The following is a 23,894-nucleotide window of genomic DNA, read 5'->3' on the forward strand; positions in this document are numbered from 1 at the left end:
TCTCTCTTATTAATGAAGATCTTTTCAAAAAGAAGAATTCAGTCATCCTGGGTGATGAATTAATATTTCCATTCAATCTTGAAAAAAATGAAAATACAGATAAGGCAAATATGGTAGCTCCACCTCCACCCCACCACTTATCTGCTGAGAATATATTCCAAGACTCCCGGGGAATGCCTGGAACCACCAAGTATACTGAATCCTCTATATAGTATGTGTTTTTGTCCTGGGTATGTATACCCATGTTAAAACTTAATTTATAAATTAGGCACAATAAGAGATTAACAATTATAAACACTAATGAAACAGAATAATTACAATAAAGTTGCTGACACCACTACTCTTGTGTTTGGGGACCATTATTAAGTAAAATAAAGGCTACTTGAACACAAGCACTGCAATATTGCCACAGCTGATCTCATAACTCAACTGACAACTAAGTGGCAAACAGGCGGGTAGTGTGTACAATGTGGATACACTGGACAAGGGGATGATCCACATTCTGGGCAGGATGGGGCAAGATGGCCCCAGATTTCAACATGCCACTTAGTACGGTATGCAATTTAAAAATCCAAAACTTATGAATTGTTTATTTCAATATTTTCCACTTAATATTTCCAGACTACAGTTGAGCACAAGTAACCACAGCTGTAGAAAGCAAAACCATAGGTCAGGGAAGCTACTGTGTGCTATATTCTAGATATAGGCCACCCGAAGTTGGATTGAGCTGATGAAGTATTATTTAAAGAAAAAACTTTATCTTCTGTTCATTATTTACTTGCTGTAGGCCTGAGTTATTTCTTTTGACTTTGATTTCTGGAAATTGCAGCCAGGTTGGTGCACAGTAGGTTAAGCTATCACTTGCAGCATCTGCATTCCATATCAGAGTACCGGTTCAGGTCCTGGTGACTCCACTGCCAGTACTGCTTCTTGTTACTGCGCCTGGGAAGGCAGCAGTTGATAATCCAAGTGCTTGGATCCCTGAGACCCAGTTGGAGTTTCTGGCTCCTGGCTTCAGGCTGGATGAAAGATATCTATCCCTTTCTCTTGAGGTCTCTCTCCCTCTTGCTTTGACAGTCTGCCTTTCAGATAAAAAGAAATTAATCTTAAGGAAAGAAAATGAAAGAAAGCTAGAATTTGAGATTGGTATTTGGCCTAGCAGTTAAGACATAGATTAAGACTCCTGTGATTTACATCAGAGTATATGGTTCAACTCCCAGCCTGGGGTTCTCATTCTAGCTTCCTGTTAGACACTCAGGCCCTAAGAGATAACAGTGATGGTGCAAGCAGTTGGGTCCCTACCGCCCACATGGGAGCTCTGGAAGAGTCCCCAGCTCTTGGTTTTAGCCACTTGGCTGTTGTAGGCATTTGGAGAGCCAGCCTCCAGATGACAGCTATCTCTCCTTGTATCTCTGCCTCTCCAATAATAAATAAATAATTTTAAGAAAATTGAAAAATCCACAACCTAAAAATTTAAAAAGAATTTTTTTAAGTAGGAAATGGCCAAGACCTTAGCTGAAACTTTGACCCTTGCCTTGGGGTGTGCTGGGAAGAGCTGCATTACTGGCTCAGAGGGCTTTTGCCACTACCTGGCTAGATGACCAAAGTGAGTGGAGGGACATGTATAATTTATAAGAATTTCTCTCAAATAAAGTACAAAAATTAAATGAAAAACTCTAACAGGCAACCTTGATTTAATACACAAAGCAACCACCAGCTCTGTACCCTGGGCTCATCATTGCACTGTACCCTTCAAGGAGATCACTCTCTTCCTGCAGCCATACTCAACTCAATTCCCTGAGAAGTCACTGATCTTAGATGAAAAAGAAAACCCACTCGTTGTTCCTACATTTCCACTCCCACCCCATCAACACTTCGAACCCTGTACAGGAAAATTAATTTAGGGATTACAAGCAGTCAATACTTAACCCTGCCCCCTTCTGCTTTGAAGTTGATACTTGGCTGACATCTAATGGTATGACAGCATCATACCTGCAGAGGGAAAGACGGGGGATAGGAAGCAGAGGAGGAAGAAGCATAAGGAATGGTGTCCCCATGGTGCTGCTAGATTCTAGGATACCACATCCTAAAACCACAGGATGCTCATTCCCAGGTGCTCCTGGGAATGGCGTCTCCAACAACCAGCCTGGATGGATGCTCAGTGCGTGGAAGACGTGGTGCTCTGCCATTGTATTTGCAACCCAGGATTCTTCAATGTAAAGGAATCCAAGGCAGGGGGCAGAAGTCCACCACATCTCTCTCGGTAAATTTTTGAGGAAGGACACTAGGAACTAATAAAATTATTTTTACTCATCATAAAGGGAATGATGTGATTTTTAAAGAACTGTTTTAATGATAGGCTTCATGTTTTTGTCTGGATCACAAACATACATGCACCTGCACACTTCAATACATCCATAAAAACCCAAGAGCAATACAAAGCTTTGAATAATAGCAGCAGCTGGCTTACATTTTTTTCTATTCTCTCAAAAACATAGTCTTGATTATTTATAGATAATAATGCATGCAATACATATTCCTAACAGAAAATTTAGCAAGTTAACAAAAATATCATTCCTAAGTAGAACATACGAGAAGCATTCACATTGATGAAAAACAGAGCCTTTAAAGAGAGAATATGGTACCAACATTTGAAAAAACATTTCAAAATCTAATAATCTTATTATAATATGTATTTATTTTTTAAAAATTTTAAATTGTGCATTTTTATGGAGTACTATGTGATGTTTCATTATATGTATACATTGTGCAATGCACAATCAAGGTAAATATATTTATCCTTTTAAGCACTTAACACTTATTTATAGTTGAAACATCCAAAAAGCTATCTTCTAGGATTTTTTAAAGCTAAATACATAGTATATTAACATTAACATAGGTATTCACCCTACTCCCAATCTAGCTATCTACTCCCATCTAGCTATAAACTAGTATCTGCCAATCAACTTTTCTCCTCCCTCCCATTCTCCAGTAACCACCATTGTATTTTTACCTTCTATGAGGTCACCTACTTTTTTAAACTCTATGTAAGTGAGATCGTGTGATATTTGTCATTCTGTATTTGCCTTACTTTATGTAATATAATGCTTCCCGATCCCATCCATCTTGCCGCAATTGACAATATTTCATTATTTTCTTTGCTGAGTAATATTCCATTGTGTATGTGTACCACCTTTGGTGGATGGACACAGATTATTTCCATTTCTTGATTATTCTGACTAGTGCTGCAATAAACATGGGAGTGATTTCTCTACAACAGATGGATTTCATTTCCCCAGCAGTAGAATTGCTGGATCATATGGTAGTTCTATTTTTTGATGAACCTGCATACTATTTTCCACCATGGCTATACTAATTTACATTCCCACCAACAGTGTACAAAGGTTCCCTTTCCTCCACAACCTCACCAACACTTACTATCTTTTATCTTTTTATATTAGCCAACCTTACTGCAGTGAGATGATATCTCAACATGGCTTTAATTTGTATTCCCCTGATGATTTGGTGATGTTGAACTTTTCTTTATGTACCTGTTGCCCATTTGCATATGTTCCTTTGAAAAATTTCTAATTAGATCTTCTGCCTATTTTTAATTGGATTACTTAAGGTTTTTTGCTATTGAGTTACTTTATTTTCTTTTATTTTCTGGATATTAACCCATTGTCAAATATATAGCTTGAAAATATTTTCTCCCATTTTGGAGATTGTCTCTTCACTCTGTTAGTTGTTTGGTTGTTTGCTCTCTGTGTGAAAGCTCTTTGGATTGACAAAGTCTCATTTGTCTTTTTTTTTGTTTGTTGATGCAAGTATTGGTTGTTAAGTCCATTTTGAGACTGCTTTTTCAGTATCTTACAAGTTTTAGAATGTTATGTTTCTATTTTCATTCATTTCAAGAAAGTTTTTAATTTCCTCCTTGTTTTCTTCCTTGATCCATTGATTGTTCATGAATAGATTGCTTAATGTCCGTGCACTTGTGTGGTTTCCAAAGTTGTTCATACTATTGACTTCTAGTTTTAATGCATTGTGGTGACAGAAGATATTCAATATACTCTATTCTTTTAAATTCATTGAGACTTGTTTTGTGACCTATATATGATCCATCCTGGAAAATATTCCATGCACAATGAAGAAGAATGTATACTTAGCAGCTGATGGGTGGAAAAGTCTATAAATATCTTTGAGGTCCAATTGATCTAAGGTGCAATTTAACTCTATTTCTTTTTTCATATTCTATCTAGATGATCTATCTATTATTTTTTTTGACAGGCAGAGTGGACAGTGAGAGAGAGAGAGGGACAGAGAGAAAGGTCTTCCTTCCGTTGGTTCACCCCCCAAATGGCCGCTACGGTCGGCGCACTGCGCCAATCCAAAGCCAGAAGCCAGGTGCTTCCTCCTGGTCTCCCATGTGGGTGCAGGGCCCAAGGATTTGGGCCATCCTCCACTGCCCTCCTGGGCCACAGCAAAGAGCTGGACTGGAAGAGGAGCAACCGGGACAGAATCCAGTGCCCCGACCAGGACTAGAACCTGGGGTGCCGGCGCCGCAGGCGGAGGATTAGCCTAGCGAGCCGCGGCGCTGGCCTGATCTATCTATTATTGCACTGGAGTCTATCTCTCTCATTAAGCCTATTAATATTAGCTTTATATATTTGGGTGCATTTATAAGTGTTATCCTGTTGCTAGATTGAGGCTTTTATCGTTATATAATGACCCTCATAGTATCTTTTACTTATTTTGATTTAAAATTTATTTGACCTGATAGACATATAGCTACTTTTTTGGCTTCTATTTACTTGGAATATTTTGTTCCACCATTCCATTTGCGATACATTTGTATGCCCTTCGAGGTGAAATAAATGTCTTCTAATCATGATATAGTTGGGTCATGTTTTTTAAGCCATTCAATCATTCCATGTCTTTCAATTGGAGAATTGAGTCCATTGGCATTTAAGTTAATTATTGATAGGTAAGGTCTTACTACTGCAGTTTTAATACTTGTTTTATTTTTTATTATAGTCTATTTTCTTATTTCCTCCTCTCTTGTCATATTTGTGGTTAAGTGATTTTTCTCTAGTGCTGTACCTTGATTTCTTGCTTGCTGTTTTGGTAAGTCTATTATGTATTCTTGCAATGTGGTTACCAGAAGGCTTAGAAAAAAATGTCATTTGGCTATAACAAGCTATCTTGAAATGATAACTGAATTGATTACAACAATACAGAAAGAGACAAAGAGGTAAGAAATCCTACTAAAAGAACACTGTGTTTCTGCTCCATTCCTCCCTACATTTTGAATTTTTGATGTTACATTTTTAGTTCCTTCAATATTGTTTGTCTCAAATTTTAATGTAGTGATTATAATTTTTTAGTTTTCACAGTAGAGATACAAATATTTTATATACCATGTTTACAATATTAGAGCATTTTAAATATCCTTGCATAATTACTTTTACCACTGCTTCTACCTTCTTATATTTTTCCTCTTACTAGATATTATCTCTATCTCAGTACAGGTCTGGTGGTGATAATTTCTTGAAGACTTTGCTTGCCTTGGAATGTCTTTATCTTTCCCTCATATCTGAAAGATTGCTTTGATGAATATGGTGATTGGCTGGCAATTTTCTCCTTCAGTATGGTGGTAGACTCATCCTACTCCCTCCTGGCCTCTAAGATTTCTGCTGAGAGGTCTGCAATCAGATGAATTGGAATCCCTTTATGTATCACTGGCATCTTTCCACTTGCAGCTTTGAGACTTCTCTGTTTATCTTTTCTTAACTTTATTTAAGTGATACAAGTTTCATATATTTCATATATGCAGATTTAGTAACATAGTGTTGGACAACTTGACTATAATGTCTTAGGGTAGACTTGGGTTGAATATGATTGTTGATCTTTGACCTTCCTGTACCTGGATAGTATGTTTCTCTAGGATTAGGTTCTTTGAATATGCTTTCTACCCCTTTGACATTCTCAACTCCCTCTTGAATCCCAATAACTAAAACATTTGCTCATGTAATGCTCTCCCATATTCCCCATAAACATTCTTCATTCTTCACAATTCTTGTCTCTTTTTTTCTCCTTCAGTTGTGTATTTTCAAACTGCCTGCTTTTGCACTCACAGAGATTTGGGATTCTTCTGTTTCTCTATTCTGCCATTGAGGCTTTCTATTGTGTTTTTAAATACTTAATTTTGCTTAGTTACTTCCATCTCTCTATCAAATCTCTACTAACATACTGAATTATTCCTCTGTGTTTTCTTGAATTTCATGGAATTTCTTTAAGTAAGTTGTTCCTAAAATTTTTATCTGAACATTTGGAGATTTTAATTCCTAGGTGATTGTTATTTGAAACCTTATGTTGTTCCATAGATGCCATGTTTACCTGAAATTTCTTGATGTTTGTTGGTGTACAACATCACCTGCACATGGAAATTTTAGTCATAAGAATCTGGCTTCATTTCCTTTTTCACTTGTTCCCAGAAATTTTTTGTTACTTCCTGGATTTGTAGATTATGATTGTCCTCCTAGAAATTCTTTTTTTTTTTAATTTTGAAAGTCAGAGTTACAGAGAGAGAGAGCTTCCATCCACTGGTTCACTTTCCCAAGCCATTAGCAGGGAGCTGAATCAGAAGTGGAACATTTTTTTTATTTTTTTATTTTTATTTATTTATTTTTTTGACAGGCAGAGTGGACAGTGAGAGAGAGAGACAGAGAGAAAGATCTTCCTTTTTCTGTTTGTTCACTCCCCAATGGCCGCTATGGCCAGCGGGCTGTGGCTGGGGCACCGCGCTGATCCGAAGCCAGGAGCCAGGTGCTTCTCCTGGCCTGCCATGCAGGTGCAGGGCCCAAGCACTTGGGCCATGCTCCACTGTACTCCCGGGCCACAGCAGAGAGCTGGCCTGGAAGAGGAGCAACTGGGACAGAATCCGGCACCCCGACCGGGACTAGAACCCGGTGTGCCGACGCCGCAGGTGGAGGATTAGCCTATTGAGCCGCGGCGCCAGCCAGAAGTGGAACATTTTGAGATTCGATGATTGTTTATAGCTCTTGTCTCGTCTATTGAGGAACAGTATTTTTTCTGCATACTTTTTGTTGAGCACTTAATTAGTGTAGGATTAACATAGTGAGTATAAAGTAAACTGGAGGGGCCAGTGCCATGGCTCACTTGGTTAATCCTCCACCTGTGGCCCCGGCATCCCATATGGGCATTGGGTTCTAGTCCAGGTTGCTCCTCTTCCAGTCCAGCTCTCTGCTGTGGCCTGGTAGGGCAGTGGAGGATGGCCCAAGTGCTTGGGCCCCTGCAGCTACATGGGAGACCAGGAAGAAGCACCTGGCTCCTGGCTTCGGATCGGTGCAGTACCGGCCATAGCAGCCATCTGGGGAGTGAACCAACAGAAGGAAGGCCTTTCTCTCTCCCTCACTGTCTATAACTCTACCTGTCAAATAATTTAAAAAAGTAAACTGGAAATATATATTTGTAAAAATTAACAATGGGAATAGGAGAGCAAAGAGGTAGAAATATGGGCGTGTGGGCAGGAGTGTGCAGTGGGAAATATCACTATGTTCCTGACTCTGCATATATGAAATATATGAAATTTGTATATGTAAATAAAATTTTTAAAAAGAAGTGGAACAGCCCCCATATGGAATGCCAGCATCGCAGGCAGTGGCTTTAGCCACTACACCACAATACTGGTCCCTGTCCTTCTAGAAGTTCTAAGCAGTATTTGATTTTCTTTGAGTCCGTGGATGCATTTGCTATTTCAGCACTAGATAGCACTCTAAGTTGTGGTTTGCCCCAGGCATGCTGTTGATATGCTTTTACTGAGTCATGCTTATAATACTCCTGAAACTCAAATTTGTCCCAAATCTGTAGTTGATGTGTTGATCAGGATGAAACAGGAAAATACCTAAAAAGGGTTGTCTATACCTAAAAGCCTCTTTCTGGGCATGTAATAGGCCAAATCCTTCATTTGTGTCCACAAATGCCACAATGCTGGATCATATCCAGAGCCCTCAGCCCACCAAGACCAGTGTAGCCTAGGAGTAGGCTCAAAGTTCACCTTGCTATGGTCTGTCTGTTGCTAAACTGGGCTCACCACCTGATGCCACACTGTCAGCCTAAGGTACAAAACAGCTCATTCAGGACCAGCAAACTCCGCTGGGCACTACAGCGAGTCCAAAGGCTGTGTCTGCAGGCACTGGCCTGGGGACAGGATGGTTAAGATCTGCTCAATGCTGGGTCTTACCAGCCTGGCACTGAGTTCCTAAGCAGTCCTGTGAGTCCTTGTTGTATGAGGGCTTACAAAGGCAACTACTCAGCTACTCAGGCAGGCCCTAGGTGGGTCACATCTAAGTCTCACATTTACCAGGCCTGTGCAATCATGGTGTGCACACCAGGCCAGCAGGAGACCAAAACAATTCTGCCTCAGCAGGGCGTAAGTCTCCACCTAATACTAGGGCAACTCCAGAGACTGACCACAGACACTTGTCTAGGGGTGGAAACCACCATGGTCTTCCCAGCACTGGATTCTATCATCCCAGAATTGAGTCCCAGGACAGTCCTGTGGCCCCTTGCTGCCTTACTAGTGTTTAGAGAAAAGTGATAGCGATAGCCCTCTGGCTATCCAGCCAGGTCCTGGGCTGGTCGTATTTGGGTTCCACAGTCACACGTCATCCTGGGGCTGGCTGCCAAGCCCACCAGAGTCCTACAGTGACACAGGACAAAAATGAGTTGTCCAGTTCCCCAGAAGGCAGGTCTCTGCCTAGCGCCTGGCAAGTCTGGAGGTTCAGTCAGTGAGCACAGGCCAGGGGCTAGAGGTCTTTGTGCTTTATCATGTGCTGGGTCTCATCAGGGTATGCTGGGCTCTGAGCTCCATGGCATGATCAGGCTCCCTCTCCAGGTCTGTCTGCATGCTTAGAGTTTTGCTTTCTGCCATGGTTGGAGGAGAGATGGCAAAGGCTGTCTAGCTGTGAAGGCTCCAAATAGTCATGCCACAGGGGTGGTCCTGGGAGCTGGGGTAAGGGGTTCAGTCTGAATGAACATTTTGCAGTGGGTCTGACACTGGGGTTCAGTTCAGTCTCCCTCTGCCAAGCCAGAGGTTTCTCGATGCTGTGCTCCTTGGAGCTGAGGAAGGAGTGATGTGGGCAGCTCTTTCCTCCTTGATTTTCTTTTCTTAAAATATTTATTTATTTATTTAAAAGGGACAGTTACAGAGAGGCAGAGGCAAAGAGGGAGAGACAGAGAAAGGTCTTTGATCCATTGGTTCACTCCCCAGATGGCTGCAATGGCCAGAACTGGACTGATCTGAAGCCAGGAGCTAGGAGCTTCTTCCTGGTCTCCCACGTCGGTGCAGGGGCCCAAGGACTTGGGCCATCTTCCACTGATTTCCCAGGACATAGCAGAGAGCTGGATTGGAAGTGGATTAGCCGGGACTCAAACTGGAGCCCATATGGGATGCCGGCACTGCAGGTGGCAGCTTTACCCACTATGCCACAGCATAGGCCCCCCTCCTTGCCTTTTTCAAAGAAACTTTTCTTATGACTATAACAAGATGAGGACTTTAGTCTCTCACCTGGCTTCCACAGCTCTCATGAAGGTGACTTGAGGTATGTGTGTAACTGTTCACACTGACATCTCTTCAGGAAGATAGTCATCAGAGCCTCTTACTCAGCTGCCATCTTGGTTTCATTCCACATGTAGTCTGAAAAGAATCCAACGTAATTTAACTTTGTGAACCCACAGACCCTAGCAATATTGCTTTGTCAATAATGGTTAAATGTATGAATTAATTGACAAAATAACTCAAGATAGTGAAAGAGTATCATGAGTAGACATAGTTACAAAATGATTACAAAATGATTCTAGAAATCGTCTAATTTTTGTGAACATAAAGATCCTTTTTGGGGGGAAGGTCCTGATACCTTATACATTACCTGTTACCTAAATACATTATTATTTATACATTTACCTTCTTATCTCCTCTCTCCCCATTTATTTTGATTAAGTAAGTCTGGTGCTGAGCCCAGGCATCTGCATCTTAATGAGGACCCAAGGCTTTGGTCGGAAGTTGAGGAGCACCTCATAGAGAATGTTCAAAAATTCCATCTGGAAGGCTTGTCAGGCTGGTCTGCTGCCTCCATCCCCAGGCCATCCCCTTACCTCTGTCTGTCAGGAAAGACCATTCATCTCTGCATAGTTCAGCTTCAAAATCTGCAGATAGGGCATAATCATGGCACCTGACTAATAACAGATGATTCAATTAACTGTTACCAAGTCACTGGCACAGTCAGGCATAGGTACTGAGCCATCCTAAACTAATACAGTAAGTCCACGTAATTTCTTAGACATCACTTTTTGTTGTTGTTTTTTTTTATTTATTTTTTGACAGGCAGAGTGGACAGTGAGAGAGAGAGACAGAGAGAAAGGTCTTCCTTTGCCGTTGGTTCACCCTCCAATGGCCGCCACGGCTGGCGCGCTGCGGCCGGCGCACCGCGCTGATCCGATGGCAGGAGCCAGGTGCTACTCCTGGTCTCCCATGGGGTGCAGGACCCAAGCACTTGGGCCATCCTCCACTGCACTCCCGGGCCACAGCAGAGAGCTGGCCTGGAAGAGGGGCAACCGGGACAGAATCCGGCGCCCCGACCGGGACTAGAACCCGGTGTGCTGGCGCCACAAGGCGGAGGATTAGCCTAGTGAGCCGCGGCGCCAGCTAGACATCACTTTTAAAAACAAAGCACCTCATGTTCATATGTTATGGGCTCACAAAATTCATATGTTAATGTTCTAACCACCCAGAACCTCAGACTGTATCTGAATACAGGGTCTTTACAGAGTAAATTCAGTTAAAATGATGTCATTAGGGTGATTCTTAGTGCAAGGTGACTGCCGTTCTTGTAAGAGAGTATCTGGGCCGGCGCCGCAGCTCAATAGGCTAATCCTCCACCTGCAGCGCCGTCACACCGGGTTCTAGTCCCGGTCGGGGCTCCAGATTCTTTCCCAGTTGCCCCTCTTCTAGGCCAGCTCTCTACTGTGGCCCAGGAGTGCAGTGGAGGATGGCCCAAGTGCTTGGTCCCTGCACCCCATGGGAGACCAGGAGAAGCACCTGGCTCCTGGCTTCAGATCAGCGCAGTGCGCCAGCCACAGTGGCCATTGGAGGGTGAACCAACGGAAAAGGAAGACCTTTCTCTCTGTCTATCTCTCTCACTGTCCACTCTGCCTGTAAAAAAAAAAAAAAAAAAAAAAAAAAAAAAAAAAAAAAAAAAGAAAGGAAAAAAAAAAATAAAATATCTGGACACAGACAAACATACCCAGAGGGAATTTTGCCCCACAACAGATACTAGCCTAGGCAGCCCTCCGAACAGGGAAAGCAATTCCTTAAAATAAATCTAGATTATAGCCAGATGTATGATAAATGTAGATGCACTCTTAGATAAGGGCACAGAGTGTCGGAGAACCCTGACCAGCACAACCCTGAAGATAATAAAAATGACATTTCGTTAATCACACTCCAGAAAACTTCTAGAAAGTGTGAGCAGGGGCTGGCGCTGTGGTGTAGCCCACGCAGCCTGCAGTGCTGGCATCCCAGATGGGTGCTGGTTCTAGTCCCAGCTGCTCCACTTCTGATCCAGCTCTCTGCTATGGCCTGGGAGACCAGTGGGAGATGGCCCAAGTCCTTGGGCCCCTATACCCACATGGGAGGCCTGGAAGAAATTCCTGGCTCCTGGCTTCAGATAGAAGCAGCTCTGGCCGTTGCAGCCCACTGCAGAGTGAACCAGCTGATGGAAGACCTCTCTCTTTTCTCTGCCTCTCCTTCTCTCTGTGTGCAACTCTGACTTTCAAATAAATAAATTAAAAAAAAAAAAAAAGTGTGAGCAGAGCAGGGTCCCTGGGCTGTGGAGGGCAGGGACACAGAAGATGGTCCTTTTCTCCCACCTCCAGAGTCCCACCCAACTCCTGACAGCTAATTTTGCACAGGATTTTTATTCAAAAGGGATTTCTGGGTCAGTAAAATCTGTTTGCAGGTGAAGTCCTCAAACAGGAGAGAAGCAGGACTCAAGTGCCTCCCAACCTGACTGTGTATCCAGCTCCAGCTCCTAGAAGCGTCCAGATCCTGACCACAAGAGACCCCCCCACCCCGCTGCCCCATTAGGGTTGTCCCCAACTTGCATGCATGTCCAGAATAGTCCAGTGTGACCCATATGTGACCTTCCTGGGGTGGCAGTACTGAGCAACACCACCATTTTAAGCATGTTGTGTGCAAAAAACAAAACAACAATAACAACAAAAAATAGCACTTGTGCGTAACACAGAGCTGCTTGTGAACCACAGGATCATACGCTGAGAGGGATGAGCCAGGAGAGAGGCCAGATACAGGTCACAGTGCTATGTGCTAAGGAGAAACTGCCGTGCCACACCCCCAACCCCATAAAAACACCTGTTCTCCTCCCATCAGGGAGCTAGTCTGGGAACTTCTTCCCACTTTGCTGTCTCCTTATGTTTGATCATAAGCCCCCAATAAATGTTCTCTGGATTGCATGTTGGCTCCTTGTCCATTTCTGCTTACAAGTGAGTCAAAGAACCTGGGGTCAGTAGCAGTCCCACATGTGAATCCCCTGAAGATGCAAACATCGGTTCTTTTGCTTTCTGAGAAGTACTTGTGTGAAGCTAAGCTGCAGGGGAATCTTCCTGAAAGTGGACCTCATAGGCTCCAGGGCCTCCTTCCCTGTACTGACCACTCTCACCCCACAGCTACACCCCTATCCCTACTATCACCAGCACCAGCAGCAGCAGCAGCCACAAAAGAGATGGTCACAGCCAGCGCCGTGGCTCAATAGGCTAATCCTCTGCCTTGCGGCGCCGGCACACTGGGTTCTAATCCCGGTTAGGGTGCCGGATTCTGTCCCGGTTGCCCCTCTTCCAGACCAGCTCTCTGCTGTGGCCAGGGAGTGCAGTGGAGGATGGCCCAAGTGTTTGGGTCCTGCACCCACATGGGAGACCAGCATAAGCACCTGGCTCCTGTCTTCGGATCAGCGCAGTGCGCCAGCCGTGGCGGCCATTAGAGGGTGAACCAACAGCAAAGGGAGAGAAAGAGATGGTCACAGCCCTGGGGCCCTATGACTTTTAATTTCGCAACCATCTTCTTTCATTTTTAAATCATCAGGCCCTGGTCCTCTGTGATTTAGAAGCACCTCACGCCAGCACATCTGCTTGAGGCTCAGGTTGGGGACGCCTTCCCAGCCTCTGGGAGCCTACCTCTGAGCAGATATCCTTAAATTCCAAGCTTACCTCACCCAAGCTAGGGAGAACATCCCTCACCCCCAAAAATAAATACTCTGGGGAAAAAATATTTGAATGTTTAAATAATATTGAACATTTTTAAAACACTCTTTGAGACTATTTTGTGACAACCCACTGCAAATAACAACCATGGCTTAGCTGTTGAAGTGTCTCCCACATCAGACTTGCATTGAGCAGATACTCAGAAGAGGTATGAGGCATGACCAAACAAATGAAACAGTGAATGAGATTTCCCTTGGAGGTTAGAACACACCATAACGAAAACAGGAGTAGATTACTCTTTTGCTTTTATCCTTTGAAGTCCTCATTGCTGTAGAATTCCAACTTCCCAGTATAGCAATTAATATGTAAATTATTCTTTTATTTAATAAAATGCATACATTAGGGGAGCTATGTTTTTTATAAATGTTTCTAAAGTAGACATCACAATATGGAATGAACACCCACCTGAAAACCAACATAGAAAATAGAAGTCTCTTCCTAAAGCACTCAAGTGAATTCCAGATATCAATGTGTTAAACTTATTTTTAATTCTATGATTTTCTGGATTTTGGTACATATGTCTTTCAGAGGATTCAACTTTTACTGGATTTTTAAAAGAATAATGACTTGTATCACTAGAGGGAGACACAGTTTGCCAAAAAGCTATTCCAGTCAGAATTGGAAACTCCAGTTCTTAAGAACAAAGTAAGAAGTAAAGCTACTGTATATTGTTTTACATATTCAAAACATTTTATGAATTTAACAAATTTGCAACCAAAATGATTAAACCAGTAAATTAATTTTTCCTTTCCCAAGTAATACTGAAATTGTGAATATAAACGTATAAGTGGAAATTGGTAAACTTCAGCAAAATACTAAAATCCAAATACAATGATGTTGAAATACCAGCACTTCCCAACTATCTCATAACAATTATAGTCAGCACTCAAAGATTGTACCCAGGAGTTTTAGTCTCTGCCTCTATGAACAACTACTTTGCCTATATAAAGTTGAATTCACCTAAATTTCTCTTGCAATTTGAGGACTCAAAGATGCAAAATGAAAGACCTGCCTGAAATCTTGGTGTAGAACAACAGACATCATGCTTTGTATTTGTGCTTTGTGTTTAGGTTTTTGGTGCATGTACAATGTGTGTTTGAATAAACAAAATGTGAATATCTTTCTAGCAGTTGGGTTTGTTTTCCCTTGGTTTTGTTCTGTTCTGTTTTTTACATACAGAAAGTTTCACTCATTGACATTTGCCACCCACCTTGGGAAGACAATTGACTTTTAGTGTGTGTTCTAGAAGTTCAGGTGTTGGAGTAACTTAGCATCTACAAGTAAGGTTAACCTACAAAAAGCACAAAGCTTTAGTTAAAAAGCAATAACCATCAGAAACCTACAGCACAGGTGAACAACTGGTTATAAAACTAAAAAAAAAAAAATCTAATGTTCAGTTAGAACAACCTCTGTCCTTTCATGTCTGTGAATTTTGTCCCTTTCTGACCACTTTTTATGCAGCTTTTTTATTTTCTCTGGACTTCTTCTTTCTTTCTTCTCCAAAGCTTCCTGTGTATGTCTCACTGTATTTACTAAAATAAAATTTTATCAAGATGCTTATTCTACTTAGTAAATAGAAAACCATATACCCTGTTCATTTTAAAGTCATATTGGTCAGACATTTAATAGGCATTTCTCTTTTAAAATATAACTTTTTTTTCTCTTATGTAGGTCAGACCACTTGATTCTTTCTCTTCCCATGATTTTAGGATCTTTAATAAAGTCATTTTGTCCCTCTGTGCCTTCTCTTCCAAACTGGTACTGTCATGATTGGCATCTACCTTGCCTGCTTCTGGTAATACTCACTTTTTCTCAGGCCACTCAATTGACCCGAAAATCCCAGAGCAAAAAGGGTATGAGAAGAGAGGGTGGCACAATTGTTCTCAGAGTCACATGTACTGGAGTGAATGTCACGAAACACCTTTTGATTCCTCAGTAAAGAACTGATGACATAAATCCCTACCACCCAAAAGCTAGCTGCAAAGAAATATTGCAACTGGAGGGCCTCAAAATGAACCTGACTGGCTCAGCAGTGACAGGACAAGCACTTCAGAGCCACAGATCCAGTCCTGTGCGGCAGTAACTCCTGGTACAGCAAGGGGTGTAAGGTGTCCTCACTGTTACAGAGAATGCGTGATCTTCTCAAGTCGATGCTGACATTATCAAGATCACCACAGCATCAAAAACAGGTTGTTATTCTATTCTAAAGCTGTCTTGAAAAAGTCAAATGTGCACAATGTCATTGGTGCAATGATGATGACACCGCATGTCGTGTCATTCTCAGTCTGTCTAGTTTTGAGTTCCAAAGCATAAAAAGAAGAAACCATGAGGTACATTCAGTGCTCATCACAGCATAATGAGTCCTAGACATAACTTCCTAGGAAATGTGAGAGGTCTTTTAAAGCTCACAGAAAATCTGTATTATGGGAAAAAAAAAAACTATACATGGATTTCAATATTTTTTCACCCAAATAGCTTATCTTTTAATTCCACTTTTCCACACTTCTTAAAATTTCCTTTCACAGTTTCACAAGGAGCCATTGCTGACTGCTTCTTACCATGGCAAGTGCTAAGATAGAGATTGTAGGGAGCCCTTTCCCTTGTGACTTCTCAAGCATTTGAAACTTAACTGCTGTGACTGTAACTATCACCACCTCTGTCACCACGCCTCTCCTCAGTTCAGAAACAGTGGTGATGCATAAAGCTTGACTAAAAGGAAAATGCAATTGATTGATCAATAAAACTTAAGTGCTAATATTTTATTTTAACTTTTAAAGATTTATTTGTTTATTGGAAAGTTAGACTTACAGTGAGAAAGAGAGTCAGAGAGAGAGAGAGGGATATTCCATCCACTAGTTCACTCCCCAGATGGCTGCAACAGTCAGTGCTGGGTCAGGCCAAAGCCAAGAGCCAGGAGCTTTTTCCATATCTCCCACGCGGAGAGCAGGGGCCCAAGCACTTGGGCCATCTTCTACTGTTTTTACCAGCCCATTAGCAGGGAGCTGGATTGGAAGGGGGCACTCAGGACACAAACCCATGCTCATATAGGATGCTGGTGGGGGCTTTACCTGCTATGCCACAACACTGGCCCCAAGTGCTAATATTTTAGAAAATGTGGAAGACAGTAAAACTTAACCTGCAGCTCAACTTATTTATGAACCACCCTCCCACCTCAACTTTGAACTGTAAGATTCATTGTTTTTACTCACTGACAGAGCCCAGGAATTATGCCACAGCTGCCCCGCTCCTCACTCTCTCACACTACCCATTGCAATAAATACCTACTTTTATCCACACACACACACACACACAAAAAAACAGTAGCACTTTATTAAAATCATTGTTCCTTTGTTAATTTAATAGGAATGATATATTTTAGACAGGACAAAGGAGTGGGGGTTTGTGGGTCTCCAATACATCCATTTTAGAATGATTTCTTGTTTTCCCCGGGAAGTATTCCAAACCAGATGTCAAGGGACAGCTGTTTTACTCCAGATGTGTTTGGAGATTGCCAACATACATTTAGATAGAGTAGAGTCAAGATATGGACAGGGATTTTAAAAACGTAAAATAGCTCTTTTATGTTGCATTTAAATTAATTTCTCTTACCATTTAGAATAAAAGAAAGAGCAGATGGTGAAGACTTAGTTTAAAGTGAGAGCCATTAAAATAATCTTAGCTGAGAAGAGAGTTTTTCATAACAGGAATTCATGAACCATGAGAGTTTAAGTAGATTTTTAAAGCATCCATATAGTAGGAGAATTTATATCATCAAAGTTATACCCTACACCCTAAACTGATATATAATAAATAAATTTGGGATTTCCCCAAAATGGTTAAATGTCACCAAAAACGTAACTGAAAAAATATTGATGTAACTACCTATAAGTTTCTTCAAAAATATGCTAGGATTTTATCACTGTTCAGTTTTAGATCTCCAATTATGGGCCACTATGATCTTCATAGAACTTGTATATATCTTATCTTCATAGATAGAAGAGTAGTGCATGTATTTTAATACAACAATGCTAATATGGCTTCTAGATTTTGAACCAGTTGCATTTTCTAACAGAAGATGGTATCCAATTCACATAATGGGATTTCTTTCTCCAATTACAATTGAATAATTCCATAGAAACCTATAGAAATTATTTGTGTTTATAATTTAACATACACACATTTACTTATTACTTTAAACCTCTCTCTCTCTCTCTCTCTCACACACACACACACACTGCATTGCGAAAAGTCTGTTGAATGATAACTGCAGCTGTTCAACTTCAAATGCTGAGTCAGTAATTTTTGGATAACATATTCTGACAATAGCTATAATCTTATTGATAATTCCCAGTGAGAAAATGACTGTTGGGGATGGTAATGGAGCCAGAGTTTGATGAAAAGGGTTAAGGTTGGTGTAGTAATAATAGCTGAGGCATAAAGTTTAAACCTCTTTATTGCATAGCTGACCCCAATTACAGCTCAAGACAAATAACACCCTTTACGCAAACACCTGGTACCAAATGTGGCCACTTCAGATTTCCCCCTTGCGGGAGCCTCTAATCATTCCAGGACAATTCAAACAATGAGCATTAATTACCAGCCTTGTATCTGATTCGCTGGACCTCTCTGAAGTTGAGAAAATTATTTTTTAACGCTTTGGTTTATTGAGAATTATGTTTAAAAGCTCTTCTGTTAACTAATGCTTTGTAGGGAAAAAAAGAATTTTTTTTACAAATGATGCCACAAGCCAAGGTGGAGATTAGGCATTTGATTGACAGTTAGTGCAAAAGGCAGCAAGCTCTCGAACAGCACCTGAGTGTCCTGGTTACAAGAAAATAGAGTGAGGATTATCTTTATTTCAAAAATGATAAAATTACTCAAAATGTGAGAAATTGCCACTTGACACTAACAGTGAGCATTTGAACACTACAAGATTCCTTTGAAATAAAGCATAGAGAATATTGTAGATTCAAAATTTCTGGAAGAGAAGACTCTAGGCCACTTGTCTCAGTTACGATAAATTACATAGATAATAAAGATCTGGTTGGAGGCTGCAGTCCTCAGCTACACGATTTGGGACACGTTATTACCCTTGGTATGCTCAATCTTCTTGTCTGTTAAATAGAATGGCAATGGTACCTGTTCCAGATGAGTTTCTGTGTGCAAGCCTGGCCCTACCTCTAGCCCAGAGGCTAGGATCATGGATAGGAATATGGCTTCACATTTCTTTAACTAAATAAATAAGGAAGTACTGGATCAGGCTCTTAAAGGACAACCTAGGGTGGGCATTTAGTCTAGAGGTTAAAATGCCTACATCCCATATCGGAGTGCTGAGGTTTGACACCCAGCACCACTCCTGACTCTAGCTTCCAGCCATCGCAGATCCTGGGAGACATCTATTCCATCAGGATTTCTAATCCTTATTGTTTCATTTCTAGGAAGTAAACTGACAGGCAAAGCCCATATTTTGTTTTTTCCTGTATTCTCTCCTAAGATTCATGCTCAATGAGCCTGCTCAATGCTTAACTGCTGAAAGATTTGATAGCTATTCATAGAATCATGAAATTTAAAACTTATTCTTTCTTTGACATGAAGAAATGGCTCTTTTAACACAGATAAACAGGCTGACTGGGACAAAACTTAACATGGACAGGGAATCAATGAAGCAGGCACAGGTAGCAAAGCTATAAAGAATGTGGGTCAGAGGACTCCCTATGGGGAGGGCTTTCAGCTGTCATGCTGGAGTACTGCTTGATCTACAGCACCTCCTGGTGCTCTTAGAAACCTTGACTAGAAACACCATTTTCTATTTCTGTGTTAGTCGTGAATTGCATGCATGCACACACACACACACAAACACACACACACACATACTGCCATTTCTACTGCTGAAGTATCTAGGTTCAATGACTACAACACACTAAACATAAAGATGAACTTGAAATCTTGCAAAATGCACTACTCCACTTCTCTTCAAGGCTGAACTAGGGGAAATTCACTGCTATATTGGGAGCTGTATATAGGTGCTTCTTTGCACTCAGGATGAGCAGATAGTTTTCCCGAGTGGAAGTGGGGCATAGAGATATGGGACTCTTTTCTCTAATGGTCAAAACACACAGTTCCTAGGTGGGATCCTGGGCTCTGAAAAGCACATACTTGGGTCTCAATATGATTTCCTACAGAATCCCTCTTGGGAACCTGAATATGCAAGATAATTTCCAGCTCTCCTTAATTCCTGGATGTCACTGGATACCAGGGTGTCAGATAACCTCACAAAATATGGTTCACATTTGTACCATCCAATATGGCATCCCCTAGCACAGGTAGCCACTGAGAACTTGAAACATAGCTCAAATTCACATGTGTTCTGAAGGTGTAGGAAACACACTGAGTTTCAAAGATGTGGCAGAATAAAAAAAAAAGGAAAATAGCTCATTGATTTTTTATATTGATTAGATATAGAGATGTTAATATTTTGGATATATTGCATTGTTTTCTTTCTAATTTTACCTATTCCTTTTAAAAATGTGGCTACTATAAATTTTTTTTGACAGGCAGAGTGGACAGTGAGAGAGAGAGACAGAGAGAAAGGTCTTCCTTTTGCCATTGGTTCACCCTCCAATGGCCGCCACGGCCAGTGCACTGCAGCCAGCGCACCGCGCTGATCCGATGGCAGGAGCCAGGTACTTATCCTGGTTTCCCATGGGGTGCAGGGCCCAAGGACTTGGGCCATCCTCCACTGCACTCCTGGGCCACAGCAGAGACCTGGCCTGGAAGAGGGGCAACCGGGACAGAATCTGGCGCCCCGACCGGGACTAGAACCTGGTGTGCCAGCACTGCAAGGCGGAGGATTAGCCTAGTGAGGCGCAGAGCTGGCCAAAATGTGGCTACTATAAATTTTTAAATGACATATTTAACTTTTGTTTTTGTGGCTCACATTATATGACTATTGGACGAACTCCAGTTGGACTATATGGTTATCTAACCATCTAAGTACAGAACCTTATCTTGCTGATTGTCTAACAACATGCAGGGGTAGATGTCACTAAGTCCTCCCTCTTCCCAGTTCCACACAATATGACCCTTGCTTGTCCTCTTACCATCGCCCACCCCATCATATGCACTTGCATCTGCACCAGCTCTCTGCATGCTCTTAGGTGTGCATGATTTTGCTCTCCTTTTTCCTGCCATCCTACTTTCTTCGTTTATGCTTTGAATCCCAGTTATGTGTTCATCATGACTCTTGCATAACATGCAAGACATTCTGACTCCCTTTTATTTGAGTGCATTATCAGAGGAGTAAGCACAGTTTTGGTTCTCCTTTAATTCTCAGAGTGCTTAATGTGACCCTTGTGCTTAGCACATGCTCAGGGAGAATTTGCAGAGTTACTTCCTAGTTCATCACCTCAAAACATGAAGCAGATTATTAACTATTGAACTTCCTCTTCTGGCCAGGACTGAATAACAAGTATCAGACATGCCCTTCGGCTTTAAACAACTAGAAAACCACTAGAGACACAAGAAGCCACAGTGTTCGGAGAGTGGACACCAGGAGTGCAGAGTCATGACCTCCGAGGGAAAGGACACAAGACGAGCTACTTTCCAATCCACTGGCAGGAGCCTGAGAATGTGGTTTCCTTGACAAAACAGAGATCAAAGCCAGGAAGATAAGAGGTGCAGACTATTCACGGTGTAGCAGAAAGAGCTCAGATCTACAGACTTTAATCAAGTTCCCTCAAATCCTCAGTACTGATCTGAGCATGAGAGGAAACTACCCAAGGCAGACAGTAAACAGTCAGAAAACAGGCGGTTTCAGTTTGCCTTCCCACTAGCTGGAGTCCAAAAACTTCTTAGAATTAGAGTAAAATTCACAGAAGAGTATGGCTTTAAGAATCAGATTAAATTAGACCAACACTCCAAGCAGCTCTACACTCTCCCTTACAAACCTTGAAAGCAAGCCTTGAAAGAATCCAGAGGATTCTTAGATGGCTGAATATGGAAAAGCCGTGTTGATTTTGATCAGGGGAAGATAATAGGAGAACAGTGGAGGAAGTGCATTCCTATGGCAGAGTGGGAGAGGAGTTTGCAGTGAAAAATTCTGCAGAACAAAGAGACATGCTGTGGAGCAGTGTGGACAGTACAAACACACGTGACAAGTGGAGACACCAGCCATGACTCCCGCAGCCAGAGGCTGGAGGAGACGCCAGCTTCTGAGAGCCAGGTAAGGGCAGAGAGGCAGCCCCTGTCACTAGCGTTATTGCCCAAGGGAAAGCCTTGAGGACCACACTGACTTTGAGTCCAGTCTTGAACAATTTTATCTCCCATGAAAGAAAAGCACTTTTCTTTCACACCATCCCCCAGCAAGGGTGCCTGGCAACCATCAGGGAGAAAGCTCCATCTTAACATCAACAGAGGCTGCAGTGGCTCTCTGATGCAAGACTAGGAAATTTTATCAGAGGAAAATTTCACATTCCCGATTTGAGTCTGGCCTGAAGGATTGGCAAGGGTCTGGGCACTCACGGAGGACTGTGAGGCACAGAATGGGAGAAAGTAATTGCAAGCTATGCAACTGACAAAGGATTAATATCCAGAACCTATAGAGCTCAAGAAACTCAACAACAACAAAACGAACAATTCAGTTAAGAAATGGGCAAAGGAATTGAACAGGCAATCTTCAAAGAATGACATTCAAATTGCCAATGGATATATGAAAAAATGCTCAGGAACACTAGCCATCAGGGAAATGCAAATCAAAATCACAAAAATCACCTTGACCTGGTTAGAATGATTATCATTCAGAAATCAAAAAATACTAAATGCTAGCCCGGATAGAGGGGAAATTATACCCTAATCTACTGTTGGTAGGAATGTAAATTAGTACAACTATTGTGGAAGACAGTATGGAGATTCCTCAGAGATTTGAAAATAGAACTACCATATGACCCAACCATGCCATTCCTGAAAATTTACCCAAATGAAATGAAATAAGCACATGAAAAAGTTATTTGTACCCCATGTTTATTACAGCTCAATTCACAATAGCTAAGATATGGAATCAACCCAGATGATCATCAACTGATGATTGAATAAAAGAAATATGGAATACTACTTAGCCACAAAAAGAATGAAATGCTGTGAAATGCTGTCTTTTGCATCGAAACAAATGCAACAGGAAACCATTATACTTAGTGAGATAAACCAGTCTCAAAAAGAGAAATATCATATGTTTTCTCTGATATGTGGCAGTTAATACAGAATATCAAAAAATGTATGGGAATGATGTGGTTATTTATATTACTAAAAATTTAAAAACAAAAATTTAGTTTAGATCGATCTAAGAAGCATTATGTTAAATGAATGAAGTCTGAATCAAAAATGACATAGTATAACTTTGCAATTAAAAACCACATACATACACACAAAACTCTATATGTATATATATATATACATATGTATATGTACATATGTATATATATATATACATATGTATATGTACATAATGTCTAAAAAAGCAAAAATATAATGACATAAAACAGATCATTGGTCTCCAGAGATTGGGAACACAAAAAGTGTGTCTACAAAACATGAAATAATGCAAATGATGATGGAAACATTCTATATTACCTTTATAGTGTTATTTACTTTCATTTCTATTTTGTCATTACTAACAAAGATGTACAATTTTTGTGTGAGGCACTGCTGAACATAATGTGGTATCTTAATAAGCTTAACTTGAAATAAAAGAAAAAAAAAGAGACAATCCAACTGGTTCTGAGCAACTGTATTCGTTAACCAATTCCAGCACTATTTACAGAAATACAACAAAATCCAGCACCTAACATCATTTTCCATAATCAACAATGGCCAACATCTAGTCAGAATTTGCCAGACATAAAAAGAACAGGGAATATGATCCATAACTGGATCCAGAAATGAAAATGTCAGAGAAGATGGAATTATCAGTTGAGGATATTAAAAATAACTACTATAAATGTGTTTCCTGTGTGTAACAATCTAGAGAAAACATGAGCATAATTTAGTTAAAAAGGCAGAACTTTTGGTGATGAAAAATACATCTCAACTGAAAATAGAGTGGATAGGTATAAGAGATGCTATTGTGATAACTTCTCAGTATATCATTCTCATCAATAACTACAAGTCTTTGGATAATCTTTGCTCATAAATACAAAAACTCTCCAGTGTCACTCTCCTTTTTGTCACCAGACAAAAAGGCACATTGTTAGTCATATTTCTAAGCTGGAAGTTCCAGGACATTGCTGTGCCATGAAACATAAACTTGCTCCAATTTCTTGGACATTGACACTACGAATGATTGAGGCACATTTGACTGTGTGTATCAGAATCCATGAGTTTAATTAAAGTTATGACATGAACAAAGAGTGTCCATTAGCAAGAAGAATTTAGTCTTGGCAAGTGATATTTGCATCAATTTGCTTAATTAGATCAGTACTTTTAAAACAATTTGTAAAGCATAGGATTAAAGGGCTGAATTTCAAAGGATTTAGCAGAAGCCACAA

The sequence above is a fragment of the Oryctolagus cuniculus genome, chromosome 6, assembly GCF_964237555.1.
Source record: "Oryctolagus cuniculus chromosome 6, mOryCun1.1, whole genome shotgun sequence".
Lineage (NCBI taxonomy): Eukaryota > Metazoa > Chordata > Mammalia > Lagomorpha > Leporidae > Oryctolagus > Oryctolagus cuniculus.